The 17,295-nt window shown below is 40.6% G+C and overlaps 1 long non-coding RNA gene across 2 annotated transcripts in view; it reads right to left on the bottom strand.

The window, feature by feature from the left end:
• Positions 1-17,295, bottom strand: part of LOC129656583 (uncharacterized) — a 96,241-nt gene that overhangs the window by 51,213 nt on the left and 27,733 nt on the right. Inside the window, exons 2-3 of one of the 2 annotated variants that reach the window (XR_008716409.1) lie at positions 10,847-10,978; positions 6,519-6,763 (exon numbers count right to left, since the gene is read on the bottom strand). The exons of the other annotated variant lie outside the window; for it this stretch is intronic. This is a non-coding gene — a long non-coding RNA (uncharacterized LOC129656583). Of the gene's footprint in view, positions 1-6,518; positions 6,764-10,846; positions 10,979-17,295 lie in introns of those variants that run through there. 2 annotated transcript variants of the gene reach the window in all.

Raw genomic sequence — 17,295 nt, 5'->3', positions numbered from 1 at the left:
TCTGGAATTGAGCTGCAGGAGCTGCTTGTATATTTTTGAGATTAGTTGTTTGTCAGTTGCTTCATTTGCTATTATTTTCTCCCATTCTGAAGGCTGTCTTTTCATCTTGCTTATAGTTTCCTTTGTTGTGCGAAGCTTTTAAGTTTAATTAGGTCCCATTTGTTTATTTTTGCTTTTATTTCCAATATTCTAGGAGGTGGGTCATAGAGGATCCTGCTGTGATGTATGTCTGAGAGTGTTTTGCCTATGTTCTCCTCTAGGAGTTTTATAGTTTCTGAAGATGATCTTTAAAATAAGTGAACTGAGGAAGTGAAATTTCTCCTTTGACATACCCGAACAGTAAATCATCAAGATGTTAACAGATGGGACTTCTTTGGTGGTCCAGGGGCTAAAACTTCATGTTCCCAATGCAGGAGGCTTGAGTTCAATCCCTTCTCAGGGAGCTAAGATCCCACATGCTGCAACTTAGAGTTCACATGCCACAACTAAGACCCAGCCAAATAAATACATACATTTTTCAAAGATGTTAATGGGCAAGTAATGTCATGTGAATCTTGAATAAATGTCTTAAGCATGTTGTTGTTGCCATTCAGTCAATCACTCAGTCATGTCCGGCTCTGAGACCCCATAGAATGCAGCACGCCAGGCTTCCCATTTTTCACTATCTCCCGGAGTTTGTTCAAACTCATGTCCATCAAATTGGTGATGCCATCCAACCATGTCTTCCTCTGTCTCCCCCTTCTCCTCCTGCCATCAATCTTTCTCAGCGTCAGGGTCTTTTCCAGTGAGTCGGCTCTTCACATTAGGTGGCCAAAGTAATAGAGCTTCAGTTTCAGCATCAGTCCTTCCAATGAATATTCAAGGTTGATTTTCTTTAGGATTGACTTGTTTGATCTCCTTGCTGTCCAAGAATCTTCTCCAGCACCACAGTTCAAAAGCATTAGTTCTTCAGTGCTCAGCCTTCTTTATGGTCCAACTCTCACATCCACACATGACTACTGGAAAACCATAGCTTTGACTAGACAGACCTTTGTCAGCAAAGTGATGTCTCTGCTTTTCAATACACTATGTAGGTTTGTCATGGTTTTACTTTCAAGGAGCTAGTCTTTTAATTTTAGATCTTCAGTCACCATCTGCAGTGATTTTGGAGCCCAAAAAAATAAAAGCTGTTTCCATTGTTTCCCCATCTATTCGTCGTGAAGTGATAGACTGGATGCCATGATCTTAAGCACATGAGTTGTTTTTTGACTTTTTTTTTTTTTTTAATCACTGGATATATTTTTGTCCATCTAGAATTAAGCTCAAAACAATCTTTTGGCCAATTAATACACAGAGCCTTTACAAGCTCATCAGAATTTCAGGCTTTATCTGTCAAATTACTCAAAAACTCTATGTGTTTCAGTTTTTTTCATTTATAAATAGGGTAAATGGTATCTAACTTGAAATTTTTTTTGTGAAAGTTAACTGAGCCCTTATACATGAAATTGCCTAGCCATAGCACAAAAAAAAGAAAGAAAAAAAAAATTGATCCTAAACATGATGTATAGCAATTCCCTGTAAGACAGACTGAGGCTTCATGTGCAAATTCTTGGTAGCTCAAATTCTCCATTTCCCTATTGTTTCCTCCTTCGCTCCCTTACAGATGTTGAACTGATAGGTCTCCTGCTTGCAAATCTCCATCCAGACTCTGCCTCCCAGGGAACCTGACCCAAGACAGAGACAGAGACTGTATCTCTCCCAGGCCTTATGTCTCTGTTGCAATTACTTAATTCTGCCAGTGTTAATGCAAAAGCAGCCACCAACACTACATGAAAATAAATGGCCAAGGCACTATTCCAATAACACTTTATTTACCTAAAAATAGGTAATGGGCCGGATTTTGCCTTCAGGTCAAAATTTGCTGATCCCTCCCTTACATTTCCCAGAAATTAATACTTATTAAATCTACATTGATAGATTTAATTGATCATTAAATCTATAATGATCAACTTAATCTATGGTTTACTCTTCACTCACCTAAAAATTATTTGGCCTAGAATTTGTTTCCTGGCTTATTAATGAGGAATCTGCAAAGGATGAGTTCAAAAGCCTTGCAAAAGATGAGCTAGGTTATATCTATTATTCCTGTTTAATTAACCAGCCCTATAAACTTATTAGAAGAAAAATTAGAAGAAAATTAGAAAAATTAGAAGAAAAACTTCTGTGATCTAAATTTATATGTCATTGCTTCTCTCTAGAAAGCTTATGTTCCAGAAAGACTGGATACTAGAAACCAATTCTACTTGGAACCCCTTTTTCAAAACTCAGGTCAAATGTCACTTGCAATACAAGTCTTTCACAAGTTTCAGGAATGTTGAAGCGTTATTTTTTTTCCATTTCTCTATCTCTCAATGTTTTGCACACTGTATGGTATTCATGAAATAATCAGTGGCAAAAAAAGTGACTGAATGTTACTCCACAGACAATAAGGTGGACATGAGTTGTTACTCAGTAGATTGCCCTGTTACAAAGACTTTGTAAGTTCTTTTTCATTCAAGAATGTTCAATGGTACTAGAACCTTACCAAAAAAGTTTTGTAATGTCCATAGACTGGTCAAGATTTCATTAAAACAATAGTCTTTTTCCAGAGAATCCCATTAGTGCAGAATAAACACCGGCTGGAAACTTAGGCAATCTGAGTTCCAGTCTCAGCTAGATTATTTGGCTGGATGACTTTGAATAAGCTTTGTTTTGGGCCTCAATTTCCTCATATGTGAAATAAATTAATGGGACTAGATGCACCCTAGAGTAACTTCTGTGTGCTAAACAATGCTGCCTAAAAAGGCCAGGCATTTATCTCCAACCCAGTGGTCTCTACTCATCATTGTCCTTGCCTGAAATCCCAGAACAGGAACACTGGGGGTTGGACCCTTTCACCCTCCTCCAGAGTTCCAGCACTCCTTTTCATCTCAAAAATTTCACCTGGAAATTCTTTCTGGCCATTTCAATATAAAGGGCACATACAGAGAAGTTTGGGACTCAGAACATTTGTGCAAATTCTCTATGATATTAGAGACTTGTTCTAGGAAGGATGCATCTTCCAAACAAGAGTCTTGGGTAACAAAGTGCCCCTTAATCCCTTTAGTGCATCTCCCCAGCATAGCTGTGCCACACCTGCAGGGACAGAGGTTAATTGTCACAGAATCAAAAGAAGAAATTATGTCAATTCCTCATGAGTCATAGGGATACCTGAGAAAAGAGTGGTGACAGACAAGCAGAGAAGCTTTAAAAAATGCCTAAGGAAAAGAGAAACATAGGAAGTACTAACTGGAGAATACAGAAGACTTAATGGAGAAATGACTTATACCCATGTGCCTTTTTTAGGGAAGGCAGATTGAAACTCCACAGAGCTTCAATTTTCCTCTAAATGCTTGTGATTTCAGAAACTCCCTGGGGCCCAAGCTCCCTCTGGAGAACTCTTAGCAGGATGGAAGTTCTGCCACACCTGCTGCAGAAAGAGATGGCTTTTGTGAAGGGACAGACTAGGATACCCCAGTGACAATGGGAAGGAAAATGATGCAATTCATTTGAAAGAGGGGGCTTAGCCAGAGAGGGAACAATCTCAGTGAGAGGTTTCTAAGCTTTACATGTTCCACAGGTTTCACCTTCCACAGCAGCTGTCAAGGCAACAGAGTGAGGTCACAACCAAAGAAAAAATAGCGTCAGCCTCATTGAGTGTTACCACTTTTACCTGCCAACTACAGGTACAAATAGTACCCTCTCTTGTCTGGCAACAGCATCCTAGACCTACTCCCAGATTCACAGACCACAGAATGCAGAGAGAAAGAGAGACAGACATTCTATTGTTTTCCACATGTGCGGCTTCTTCATAATCCTATAAAGAAGCTGCAACTGTCTAAGGATCTCTCAAGTATAGCAACCTTTAAAAATATGTTATTTTTAACCCTTCTGGCAATTTAGAGTTTCACATCACGGGAAGAAAGTCTTCTGGTTTGAAAAATAACCAGCCAAGGAACCTCAGAAAATAGAGCCAGCTTTTTTTTCCCCCCAGAACCAGACCTATGGCTCTAAATGCTTTCCTTATTCATAATTTCAGAGGACAAAGTGAACAGTCAAATTAAAATGGGCCCAATAGCTCCAGGCCATAAAGAACACAGACAACCTCAAGGACATCAGACTGTGCGCAAGAAAGAAGTAAATATTCAAATTGTGGTGAGTCCCGTGCAGCTAACCCTCAGATGAAGCGACAGGCTTCCTCTCAGCTCCATCCCAGCCCAGTTCTAAGATACACCCCATCTGTGATCTTTCTAAGTGGGAAAAAAGCTGGGAAATTTTTATAATGAATTATATATTGAAATTAACTGATCGCTCTAAATTTACCTATTTGCTCTAGAAATAAACTAGAAAACCCATAAAAATGTATAAGTATGCATTTATCCTGGTTCCAATTATAAAGGCCACTTGGTGCCTTACGCAGATACGCCATGACTGGCTGCCTCTGTCTGCTAATGCGTTATCCTCACACTGTGCACGTCATTTTTTAAACACACCAGTGACACACTGTCCAAAATTGAGTTATTTTTATACCTGTCTTATTTCTTCATTAGATGGGATGGACCTGGATATTATCATACCAAGTGAAGCAAGTCAGACAGAGAAGAACAAATTAATAGCACTTATATACAAAATCTAAAAACAAAATGATACAAATGAATGTATTTACAAAACAGAAATAGGCTCACCGATTTAGAGAATGAACTTATGGTTACCAGGAGGGAAGGAAGATAGGAAAGATAGATGGGGAATTTGGATTGACATGTTCAGTTCAGTTCAGTTCAGTTGCTCAGTCGTGTCTGACTCTTTGCAACCCCATGAATCGCAGCACGCCAGGCCTCCCTGTCCATTACCAACTCCCGGAGTTCACTCAAACTCAATCCAGCCATCTCATCCTCTGCCGTCCCCTTTTCCTCCTGCCCCCAATCCCTCCCAGCATCAGAGTCTTTTCCAATGAGTCAACTCTTCGCATGAGGTGGCCAAAGTACTGGAATTTCAGCTTTAGCATCATTCCTTCCAAAGAACACCCAGGACTGATCTCCTTTAGAACGGACTGGTTGGATACCCTTTCAGTCCAAGGGACTCTCAAGAGTCTTCTCCAGCACCACAGTTCAAAAGCATCAATTCTTCAGCGCTCAGACTTCTTCACAGTCCAACTCTCACATCCATACATGACCACTGGAAAAACCATAGCCTTGACTAGATGGACCTTTGTTGGCAAAGTAATGTCTATGCTTTTCAATGTGCTATCTAGGTTGGTCATAACTTTTCTTCCAAGGAGTAAGCGTCTTTTAATTTCATGGCTGCAGTCACCATCTGCAGTGATTTTGGAGCCCCAAAAAATAAAGCCTGACACTGTTTCCACTGTTTCCCCATCTATTTCCCATGAAGTGATGGGACCAGATGCCATGATCTTCATTTTCTGAATGTTGAGCTTTAAGCCAACTTTTTAACACTCCTCTTTCACTCTCATCAAGAGGCTTTTGAGTTCCTCTTCACTTTCTGCCATAAGGCTGGTGTCATCTGCATATCTGAGGTTATTGATTTCTCCCGACAATCTTGATTCCAGCTTGTGCTTCATCTGGCCCAGCGCTTCTCATGATGTACTCTGCATATAAGTTAAATAAGCAGGGTGACAATATACAGCCTTGACATACTCCTTTTCCTATTTGGAACCAGTCTGTTGTTTCATGTCCAATTCTACCTGTTGTTTCCTGACCTGCATATAAGTTTCTCAAGGGGCAGGTCAGGTGGTCTGGTATTCCCATCTCTTTCAGAATTTTCCACAGTTTATTGTGATCCACATAGTCAAAGGCTTTGGCATAGTCAAGAAAGCAGAAATTGATGTTTTTCTGAACTCTCTTGCTTTTTCAATGATCCAGCAGATCTTGGCAATTTGATCTCTGGTTCCTCTGCCTTTTCTAAAACCAGCTTGAACATCTGGAAGTTCACGGTCCATGTACTGCTAAAGCCTGGCTTGGAGAATTTTGAGCATTACTTTACTAGCATGTGAGATGAGTGCAGTTGTGCAGTAGTTTGAGCATTCTTTGGCATTGCCTTTCTTTGGGATTGGAATGAAAACTGACCTTTTCCAGTCCTGTGGCCACTGCTGAGTTTTCCAAATTTGCTGGCAAATTGAGTGCAGCACTTTCATAGCATCATCTTTCAGGATTTGAAAGAGCTCAAGTGAAATTCCATCACCTCCACTAGCTTTGTTCATAGTGATGCTTTCTAAGGTCCATTTGACTTCACATTCCAGGATGTCTGGCTCTAGGTGAGTGATCATACTATCATGATTATCTTGGTCGTGAAAATCTTTTTTGTATAGTTCTTCTGTGTATTCTTGCCACCTCTTCTTAATATTTTGTGCTTCCGTTAGGTCCATACCATTTCTGTCCTTTATCGAGCCCATCTTTGCATGAAATGTTCCCTTGGAATCTCTAATTTTCTTGAAGAGATCTCTAGTCTTTCCCATTCTGTTGTTTTCCTCTGTTTCTTTGCATTGATTGCTGAGGAAGGCTTTCTTATCTCTTCTTGCTGTTCTTTGGAACTCTGCATTCAAATGCTTATATCTTTCCTTTTCTCCTTTGCTTTTTGCTTCTCTTCTTTTCACAGCTATTTGTAAGGCCTCCCATTGCTATATTTAAAAATTGATAGCCATCAAGGACCTACTGTATAGCATAGGGAGCTCTCAATATTCTGTAATAACCTAAATGGGAAAAAAATGAAAAAGAATATACACATTCTTATGTATAACTGGATCAGTTTGCTGTACACCCAAAACTAATACAACACTGTTAATCAACTACACTCCAATATAAATAAATAAAGATTTTTTTTAAAAAGGATTTGAACTGCAGTGGCACCAGGGCCAGGTCATATACGAATACTAAAAGAAAAGTTCCAGATGACACAGCTCATTAGAACAAATCAGAGAGAGAGATATTTTGAAATCTCTTTGATTTATGAACTACTGTGAGATATGGAGACATTATTTATAATCAATATGTATGACAGCTAGCATCTCGCTAGAGTCACTGGTTAGTCAGCCCAATCCAATGGACATACTCTCTGTGTTCTTTATATTGGCATGTGTGTTATCTGCTCAGTCATGTCCAACTTTTTGTGACCGCATAGACTGTAGCCCACCAGGCTCCTTTTTCCGTGGGATTTTCCAGGCAAGGATAGTAGAGTGGGTTGCCATTTCTTTCTCCAGGGGATCTTCCTGACCCAGGGATCAAACCCAGGTCTCCTGCATTGCAGGTGGATGCTTTACCATCTGAGCTACTAGGGAAGCCCATCTTGGTGGGCTGGTACAGGTTCTATTGGTACAGGCAATGAATCTAGATGTGGTAACTAACATTCCTGAAAAAAGAACTGATTACTCCAATGCTTGGGGACCTGACCTAGAGACAGGAGTTTTCAGGAAGAAGGCAAGTTGGTACGAAGAAGATAGACTATAACAAGCTTCCCTCCACAATTTTCATTTACAATTCCTTACAACAGCATCCTTCTACATTCACCTTCCTTAAAGGATCATGCAGAATTATTTTCAGGCCATCTGGATGCTCACTATAAAACTTCCTCAACTTATTTCTTCTAATGCTGATACAATTGGAATGCCAATAAAGATAAAAACTAATCTAGATCGCCATATAATCAATCAAACTTTATATACCTTGAAAGTGAAAGTGAAGTTACTCAGTCGTGTCCGACTCTTTGCTACCCCATGGACTGTAGCCTACCACGCTCCTCCATCCATGGGATTTTCCAGGCAAGAGTACTAGTGGGTTGCCATTTCCTTCACCAGAGGGTCTTCCCAACCCAGGGATCGAACCTGGGTCTCCTGCATTGTAAGCAGACGCTTTACCGTCTGAACCACCAGGGAAGTCCTTTACCTTATATTATACTAAAAGATATGGGAAATATAAATTAGAAAGTATAAGACATTAAATATTTTGTGCATATAAAGTATAAAAATTTTATTTGAATAAAATATAAAATAGGAGTGCTCTTGTTTTAAGAAGTTTCTTCTTTTGGTGGGGTCGGGGGAAAGATCCTCTTTCCCTAGAAATTTATAGATCAATCATATATCTCTCCTTCCACTCAAATATAGGAATTTGAAGAGAAAAGGCAAGTTGGTAGAAAAGATAGACTCTAACAAGCTCCCCTCCATAATTCACATTTGCAATCTCTACAGCAGCATCCTTCTATATTCACCTTCGTTAAAGAATCATACAGAATTCCATGTACCTTCTCAGCTCCAGTATTTTGAACATGGCTCCCAAGGCCTGCATCATTATCACTACATATACATCCCAGCTTCCCACTCAAAGGGGCTTCCCTGATAGCTCACTTGGTAAAGAACTTGCAATTCAGGAGACCTGAGTTCGATCCCTGGGTTAGGAAGATCCCCTGGAGAAGGAAAAGTCTACCCACTCCAGTGTTCTGGCCTGGAGAATTACATGGACTATATAGTCCATGTGGTAACAAAGACTCAGACACGACTGAGCAACTTTCACTTCACTTCACTTCCCCTCAAAATCACTCATACCAAGCATCACTTTGACATTACAAAGCTCTATCTTGCTGGTAAATCTCAGTTTAAATATTCGTTTTCCCAGGAGCCTTTCCTCAAGACCCTAGACTAGATGAAATTCCCCTAAAATGTGTTATGATAGCACCCTATATTTCCTCTAGCATAATGCTCATCACAGTTCAGTTCATTCACTGTCATGTCCAACTCTTTGTGACTCCATGGACTGCAGCACACCAGGCTTTCCCGTCCATCACCAATTCCAGGAGCTTGCTCAAACTCATGTCATCGAGTTCAGTGATGCCATCCAACCATCTCATCCTCTGTCATCACCTTCTCCTCCTGCCTTCAATCTTGCCAGCATCAGGGTCTTTTTCAGTGAGTCAGTTCTTTGAATCAGGTGGCCAAAGTATTGGACTTTCAGTTTCAGCACATTCATTCATTCATTCATTCATCCCAATGAATATTCATGACTGATTTCATTTGGATTGACTGATTTGATCTCCTTGCAATCAAAGGGATTCTCAAGAGTTTTCTCCAGCACCAAGTTCAAAAGCACCAATTCTTCGGCGCTCAGCTTTCTTTATGGTCCAACTCTTACATCCATACATGAATACTGGAAAAACCATAGCTTTCTCTACAAGGACCTTTGTTCACAAAGTAATGTCTTTGCTTTTTAATATGCTGTCTAGCTTGGTCATAGCTTTTCTTCCAAGGAGCAAGCGTCTTTTAATTTCATGGCTGCAGTCACCATCTGCAGTGATATTGGAGTGTGAAAAAATAAAAAGTCTTCACTATTTCCATTGTTTTCCCATCTATTTGCCATGAAATGATGGGACCAGATGCCATGATCTTAGTTTTCTTAATGTTGAGTTTTAAGTCAGCTTTTTCACCCTCGTCTTTCACTTTCATCAAGAGACTCTCTAGTTCTTCACTTTCTAATAAAGGGTGGTGTCCTCTGCATATCTGAAGTTATTGATACTTTTCCCAACAATCTTGATTCCAACTTGTGCATCATCCAGCCCAGCATTTCACATGATGAACTCTGCATATAAGTTAAATAAGCAGGGTAACAATATACAGCCTTGAAGTACTCCTTTCCCAATTTGGAACCAGTATGTTGTTCCATGTCCAGTTCTAACTGGTGCTTCTTGACCTGCATACAGATTTCTCAGGAGGCAGGTAAGGTGGTCTGGTATTCCCATCTCTTTAAAAATGTCTCACAGTTTGTGGTAATCCACCCAGTCAAAGGCTTTGGCATAGTCAATAAAGCACAAGTAGATGTTTTTCTGGAACTCTCTTACTTTTTCAATGATCCAACAGATGCTGGCAATTTGCTCTCTGGTTTCTCTGCCTTTTCTAAATCCAGTTTGAACATCTGGAATTTCACAGTTCATGTACTGTTGAAGTCTGGCTTGGAGAATTTTGAGCGTTACTTTGCTAGCTCAGAATTTGTGGGATGAGTGCAATTGTACAGTAGTTTGAGCATTCTTTGGCATTGTCTTTCTTAGGGATTGGAATGAAAACTGACATTTTCCAGTCCTGTGGCCACTGCTGAATTTTCCAAATTTGCTGACACATTGAGTGCAGCACTTTCACAGCATCATCTTTTAGGATTTGAAAGAGCTCAACTGGAATTCCATCACCTCCACTAGCTTTGTTCATACTGATGCTTCCTAAGGCCCACTTAACTTCACATTCAAGGAAGTCTGGCTCTAGGTGAGTGATCACACCACTGTGGTTACTGGGTGATTAAGATCTTTTTTGTATAGCTCTTCTGTGTATTCTTGCCACCTTTCTTAATATTTTCTGCTTCTGTTAGGTCCATACCATTTCTGTCCTTTATTGAGCCCATCTTTGCATGAAATGTTCCCTTGGTATCTCTAATTTTCTTGAAGAGATTTCTAGTCTTTTCCATTCTATTGTTTCCCTCTATTTCTTTGCATTGATCACTGAGGAAGGCTTTCTTAGCTCTCCTTATGATTCTTTGGAGCTCTGCATTCAAATGGGTATATCTTTCCTTTTCTCCTTTGCCTTTAGCTTCTCTTCTTTTCTCAGCTATTTGTAAGACCTCCTCAGACAACCATTTTACCTTTTTGCATTTTTTTCTTGGGGATGGTCTTGATCACTGCTTCCTGTACAATGTTACAAACCTCCATCCATAGTTCTTCAGGCACTCTGTCTATCAGATCTAACCCCTTGAATCTATTTGTCACTTTCACTGTATAATCATAAGGGATTTGATTTAGGTCATACCTGAATGGTCTAGCGGTTTTCCCCACTTTCTTCAATTTAAGTCTGAAGTTTGCAATAAGAAGTTCATGATCTGAGCCACAGTCAGCTCCTGGTCTTGTTTCTGCTGACTATATAAAGCTTCTCCATCTTTGCCTGCAAAGAATATAATCAGTCTGATTTCAGTATTGACCATCTGGTGATGTCCATGTGTAGAGTCTTCTCTTGTGTTATTCAAAGAGGGTGTTTGCTATAACCAGTGCATTCTGTTGGCAAAACTCTGTTAGCCTTTGCCCTGTATCATTTTGTACTCCAAAGCCAAATTTTCCTGTTACTCCAAGTATTTGTTGACTTCCTACTTTTGCATTCCAGACCCCTATAATGAAAAGGACATCTCTTGTGGTTATCAAATAAGGTGGTGGAGTAGAAGGATGTGCGCTCAACTTCTCCTGTGAGAACTCCAAAATTGCAACTTGCTGCTGAGGAATCATTAACAGGAGAATATTGGATCCCACCAAAAAAAGATACCCCACATCTAATGGCAAAGGAGAAGCCCCAGAAAGATGGTAGGAGAGGCCAAATCACATTTAGAATCAAACCCCATACCCACCAGAGATGCTTGGAGGGCTCAAACAAAACCTGTGCACAACAGGAGACCCCACAGAGACTAAGCCAGACCTGTCTTTGAGTTTTTGAGTGTCTCTTGCAGAGGTACAGGTCAGCAGTGGCCCGCCACAGGGGCAGGGGCTCTGGGTGCAGCAGAGCTGGGTGTGGCATAAGCCCTCTTGGAGGAGGTTGCCATTAACCTTTCCATAGAGCTGCCAGAACTTACACAGGACTGGGGAAACAGACTCTTGGAAGGCACAAACTAAATCTTGTGCATACCAGGACCCAGGAGAAAGGAGCAGTGACCCCACAAGAGACTGACAGGGACTTGCCCCACCCATCAACAGAAAATTGGATTAAACATTTACTGAGCATGGCCCCGCCCATCAGAACAAGACCCAGTTTCCCCCTCAGTCAGTCTCTCCCATCAGGAAGTTTCCATAAGCCTCTTATCCTTATCCCTCAGAGGGCAGACAGAATGAAAACAACAATCACAGAAAACTAATCAAACTGATCCTCACATTCAACTAGAATTACTTGCTTGATAGTCTATTGTGTCAGCTAGACTGTAAGTCCTCTAAGAAAGGGGACCATGTCTGTCTTAGTCACACCAATCCAATAGACATACCATCTGTGTTCTCTGGCACAGCTTATAAATCCAGACATAACCACAGTCATTTATCTGTCTGAGAACATTCCTAGTTATCTGTTAGGTAAGAAGTTAGGCTTGAGCAACAAGGGGTGACCTAGCCAAATATGACTCAAGCTTATCTCTAAACCCCACCCCAAAATGCCTCTATGCTGCTCAGGAGAGCTCACAGATACACTGCAAAATAACCACAGAGACTTTTCCAACTCCAGCACAAGTACTCTTGAGGCTGTGTCCTCAAGTGACCTTAGGCAGCTGGGAGCCTATTAAGGGTTCATAAATATTCTATACATACATACATCTGATTATAACAGATTGAATTATGAGAAAGACATGCGCAGTAGAGCGTGTTGTTATGTAACTTGCAACTGTCGATCAAAACTGTCAGTCCATGCCTGTCTAGATGAATATGTAAAAGCTCTGTCTTGAAAAACCCCCTACCTCATCATATCGGTGCCAGTGCCTCTCTTGGCTCAGCCCACCTCTCCCTTGAGGTGTTCTTTCTGTTCTTTCTTCAATAAACTTGTTTTTGCCACAGGTAAGACCTCAGATTCTTCTTTGTGTCCTTACCAAGAACTAAGACCCACGAGGAAGGGTCCTCTTTGACTCTCCCTATATGGTAACATTATCCTGCTCTTAGAGGGCTGACTCAGAGTTCTGATTTTGGGGGAAGAAGACAAGTTGCTTAAAGGAGGATTTTGTGCATTACAGTGACCTGCAGAGTTCCAAGCAAGTAGGAGGTGTTTGGTACATATTTACTACATAATAAATATCAATGAAGTTAAGAATAAATCAAAGAATGAAATTATTACAAAATGTTCAGTGCTTATCAGAGAAGTGACTATAAATGCAATAACAGTGAATGAAAAGTGATGAGTCAATCTAATGTTGTTCTTGATTTAGCTTAGTTCAGTGTTTGGAAACAAGAGTTAACTACTTTTTGTGACTTGAATATCCTTCCCTCAAAAAAGTCCACTTTTTTTTTTTTTTTTTTGCTTAAGAAGTATTTCTTTTTTCAAACTTGAAACATCTATTTTGTATTGGGGTACAGCTGATTAACAATGTTGTGAGTTTCACATGAATAGTGAAGGGACTCAGCCGTACACATACATATATCCATTCTCTCGTAAACCACCCTCCCATCCAGGCTAGCACATCGCATTAAATAGAGTTCCGTGTGTCATTCAGTAGGTCCTTGTTGGTTTTCCATTTCAAATAGAGCAGTGAGTACATGTCCTTCCCAAACTCCCTAACTATCCCTTTACCCTGGAATCATAAGTTTATTCTCTAAGTCTGTGAGTCTCTTTCTGTTTTGCAAGTAAGTTCATTTGTATCATTTCTTTTTAGATTCTACATATAAAGGATGTCATATGATATTTCTCCTCTGTCTAACTTACTTCACTTAGGATGACACTCTCTAAGTCTATCCATGTTGCTGCAAATGGCATTATTTCCTTCTTTTTAATGGCTGAGTAATATCCCATTGTATATATGTACCACATCTTCATGTGAACATTTAGGTTGCTTCCATGTCTAGACCATTGTAAACAATGGTCCAATGAACACTGGGGTGCATGCATCCTTTCAGATCATGTTTTTCTCTGGACATATGCCCAGGAGTGGGATTGCAGGGTCATATGTTAGCTCTGCTTTTAGTTTTTTAAGGAATCTCTATACTGTTTTGCATAGTGGCAGCACTAATTTACATTCCCACCAACAGCATAGGAGGGTTCCCTTCTCGCCACACCCTCACCATCATTTGTTGTTTGTGGATTTTTTGATGATAGCCATTCTGACTGATCCACCCTTTTAAAAAAAAAAAAAAAAAAACTCTTCCTGTTGCCTGTAATGGAGACTAATCCATTCCTATGTCTACATCACCAGATAGTGAACCACCTCAAACTCCCCCTTGTCTCTCTCTGGAATGTGCAATGCAAGGCAGAAGATAAAAACCAATTTAATGCTGTGTCTGCATTTGATCAATAACCCAAGCTCCATAGGTTTCTCTCTAGAAAACAGGCTAAAATGAAAAGAAGGAGTGAAAGACAAAACCTGATCACAACTGTAAATTAAGAGAAGTTGGATGTTCTTCACTTGAAAGTCTTTGTGGTTGAAGTTATGAGGAGGAGACAATGGTCATCGCCCAGTGAATCACAGGTTCCCCTACAACTGCTGTTTAAATGCTATTGTCTGTGGAACAGGAGCCCCTATTCCAGCTTCTCATCCTATTCGCCTAAATTGACCCTGACCACTGATGTGATAACTACTGATTGGTATTCAGAGTTCCCAATTTCAATACATGATTCATTTCACAATAATTTGTTGAGTTTCTATTATGTACTAGATACTTGGGGTTCCGAGGTAAACAGAATAAACCATGGCTGTTGTCTTCATGAAATTTATAATCTAGTGAATGGGAAGGATCAGATCATAAAATAATATTGCAGATCATAAATGCAGAATTACAGATGGTGATGCATATCAGGAAGAAAAGGTATAATGTGTTATGGGAGATTGTAATGAGGAAATGTTTTAAATTAAGGGATGATAGAAAGCTTCTCTAAGGAACCAGGAGCCTAGGGAGTGGATGGATTCAGCCAGGAAAAGACAAGGGACATCATCCTCCAAGCTGAGGGAAAAGCTTATAGGAAAGCTCTGAAGTGAGAGAGAATTTAGCTGATTTGAAGACGTGGCAGAAAAAAAACCAATGCAGACACAACATTTTGGGAGAAGGTGCAAGAAAAGCTTGAGGAGTAAGCAGAGGCCTGATCTCATAAGGCTTTTCCAGTGTGCCATGTATAGCTGTTCAGTTGTGTCTGATTCTTTGCGACCCTATGGACTGTAGCCCACCAGGCTCCTCTGTCCATGGGATTCTCCAGGCAAGAATACTGGAGTGGGTAGCCATTCCCTTCTCCTGGGGATCTTCCTGACCCAGGGATTGAATTCAGGTCTCCTGCATTTCAGGCAGATTCTTTACTGACTAAGCCACCAGAGAAATCCATTTAAGGCTTTGTAGGCAATGATAAAGATGTGGGTTTTCTCCATGAAAATATTTTGGCAGTGGATTGAGGTGATCTTAAGACTACTGCAGCTCTGGAGGAGAACAGACTGGAGGAAGAGGGAGAGAGAGGATGCAAGGAGCTCAGGCTGGATGCCACCAGGGCAGCAGGCCCAGAAGGAAAAAGAAGTGGACAAATTTGAAGCTCAAATTGGCAAGACCTCTTTCTCCACTGAACTCCCACGAGTTGCTGGGTCTGCTTAAGCAACACGTGCTCATGTTCAGGCTGACTCTGCCTCAGTGAGAATCAGCTGAGAAGACTGTCAACTCAGCAGACCAAAGCTGTGTCTGCCGCAGTCTGGTTATTTTGGTCACACAGACATGGCCTTAATAACAGTCTCATCCTATCTATAGACTCAGTGTCAAATCTGGTTTCCGTTGAGCTAGATTTTTTCATCCTACTCAGCTTTGTGAGGGAAATTTCTCTCTTCAGGAGCAACGCAGACAGAGAACCTGGAAATAGAGCTATAAAATTGGAGGTGGAGGGACCTGATACAAGGTATCATTTTTTAGAACAACAATTGCATGCTTTAGATCCTCATTAATTTGTGGATCTCTCTTCCCCAACCAAGGGAGTTGGCTGAGATGTTGACGTTAGCAATTTGCCTGCCTCATACAGGCGCCATGTCCATTTCAAAATGTTTTCTGTGGATTTTTCCCACATCATCTATTAATTACCTAATTACATCGTCTAATTATGTGATTCTTCATGTATTTACACTGATTACGTAATTGGGTGCAATTACACTAATTAGGTTAATGATACAGGATAACAGACTACAAATTGCTTTAAAGGGACACTGAGAAGGCTGGTAGGCCAAAAACCCTTTGGTGGTAGGTCAGGATCTGTCTACTAGTAGCTCAGAGCTTTTCTGGGCTTCATCTTCATCCTGACCTTCAGATCTGATCTAGAGAGCAATGTGGGAAATTAGCAATTATTCCCCAAGATCAGGAGACCTGTGTGTGTGTGCATGTTCAGTACTTCAGGCAAGTCCGATTCTTTGCAATTCCATGGACTGTAGCCCGCCAGGCTCCTCTGTCCAAGGAATTTCCCAGGAAAGAATACTGGAGCAGGTAGCCATTTCTTTCTCCAGGGGATCTTTCTGACCCAGGGATCGAACTCGTGTCTCTTGCATCTTCTGCACTGGCAGATGGATTCTTTACTACTACACTACCTGGGAAGCCCAGGAGACAAAGCTAAGAAGTAGGCAAAGTTTGCCAGTAACCCCCAGACCCACCTGTGGTAGACAGAAAAATACACCTCCTCTCAAAGATGTTTATCCCCTAATACCCAGAACCAGTGGATATATTTCCTTCCATGAACACTGCAGACATGATTGAGCATAATGACCTTTAGATGGGAAGATGATCCTGAATTATCCTGGTGGGCCCAATCTAATCATAAGCATCCATAAAAATAAAGAGATTTTCCTAGCTGGATCAGAGACATGCAACAATGGAATGCATAAAAAGTCATTTGGAAAACAGCAACACAAGAAGGACAGCAAGGAGATCCAACTAGTCCATCCTAAAGGAAATCAGTCCTGAATGTTCATTGGAAGGACTGATATTGAAACTGAAGTCCAATACTTTGGCCACCTGATGCAAAGAAGTGACTCATTGGAAAAGACCCTGATGCTGGGAAAGATTGAGGGCAGGAGAAGAAGCAGGTGACAGAGGATGAAATGGTTGGAAGGCATCGATTCAGTGGACATGAATTTGAGCAAACTCAGAGAGATAGTGAAGGACAGCCTGTCGTGCTGCAGTCCATGGGGTCACAAAGAGTCAGATATGACTGAGAGACTGAACAACACAAGGCAAGCTCGTAAAACAGGAGTAATAGTATCTAATTCACAGTATTGTTACAAATATATAATGGAATTATGAATATTGAGTGCCTAAAACAATGTCTGAGTCAGACAATGTTTATTGGATTTTCTTCTTTTCTCTGAAAAGAAACTGAGCCATCAGTGACCAACTTGGGGAATTAATAAAAGAACAGGAGAACTTCCCTACACCAAAAAAAATCACAATATCCTGAGACAAAATAAAATGCCAGTTGATTTATCTCATATTTCCTTGAAACTACTAGAAGGTCTAAAAGATGTTAGGTCATCACCCAAAGGAATCTGGGCAGGGGAAACCACTCAGAAATATTCA

The sequence above is a fragment of the Bubalus kerabau genome, chromosome 6 (genome assembly GCF_029407905.1).
Source record: "Bubalus kerabau isolate K-KA32 ecotype Philippines breed swamp buffalo chromosome 6, PCC_UOA_SB_1v2, whole genome shotgun sequence".
Lineage (NCBI taxonomy): Eukaryota > Metazoa > Chordata > Mammalia > Artiodactyla > Bovidae > Bubalus > Bubalus kerabau.
This window is presented reverse-complemented; position numbering and strand designations above follow the sequence as displayed.